This window comes from Hipposideros armiger, unplaced genomic scaffold, assembly GCF_001890085.2.
Source record: "Hipposideros armiger isolate ML-2016 unplaced genomic scaffold, ASM189008v1 scaffold_1024, whole genome shotgun sequence".
Taxonomy (NCBI): domain Eukaryota; kingdom Metazoa; phylum Chordata; class Mammalia; order Chiroptera; family Hipposideridae; genus Hipposideros; species Hipposideros armiger.
Genome location: NW_017732374.1, coordinates 203,790 through 204,254, shown reverse-complemented (window position 1 = coordinate 204,254; position 465 = coordinate 203,790). Strand labels below are relative to the sequence as shown.

Genomic DNA, 465 nt, shown 5'->3' with positions numbered 1-465 from the left:
AGGGTGCGGCCGGCGGTGGGTTGGCTGAGCGCCCTCGCTGCGAACCCGGGGCGATCGGTCGGCTCTGTCGCCCCAGCGAGGAAAGGGCAGGTCCGAAGCCCAAGTCCACGTCCTCCTGCGCGCTTCAGTCCCGCAAGGTCCCTGGGACCTGCGCTCCCCGCTCGTGCGTGCGCACCGCGCGTTCCCTTCCCGGCAGGTGACTCACCTTAGGCGCTGATTCTCCTCGCGCCGCCTGGGAAGCAGGGGGAGCCATCCTGGCGAGCTCGCACCGCAGCCGGGCTGGGATGCCGGCGGAAAGGCAGCCCGGGGCGGAGTCCGCGCCAGGAGCGGGCTCCCTGGCGCTCCTTGTCGCCATTGAACGCGCCCGCTCCCTTCGGTTTCGCGTCCGGGAGTGGATGGCGATCTACCAGGAGAGCGCGGATAACTCAGCTCTGCTTTTGCTCGTGCCTGGCCATTGCACACGTG

At 70.1% G+C, this 465-nt stretch overlaps 1 protein-coding gene across 1 annotated transcript in view; it reads right to left on the bottom strand.

Annotated features, from left to right (window-relative positions):
• Window positions 1-465, bottom strand: part of HS3ST1 (heparan sulfate-glucosamine 3-sulfotransferase 1) — a 31,214-nt gene extending 30,749 nt beyond the window's left edge. The window contains exon 1 of the mRNA XM_019631636.1: window positions 206-465. The gene's annotated coding sequence lies outside the window, so the exon portion shown is untranslated. The remainder of the gene's footprint in view (window positions 1-205) is intronic.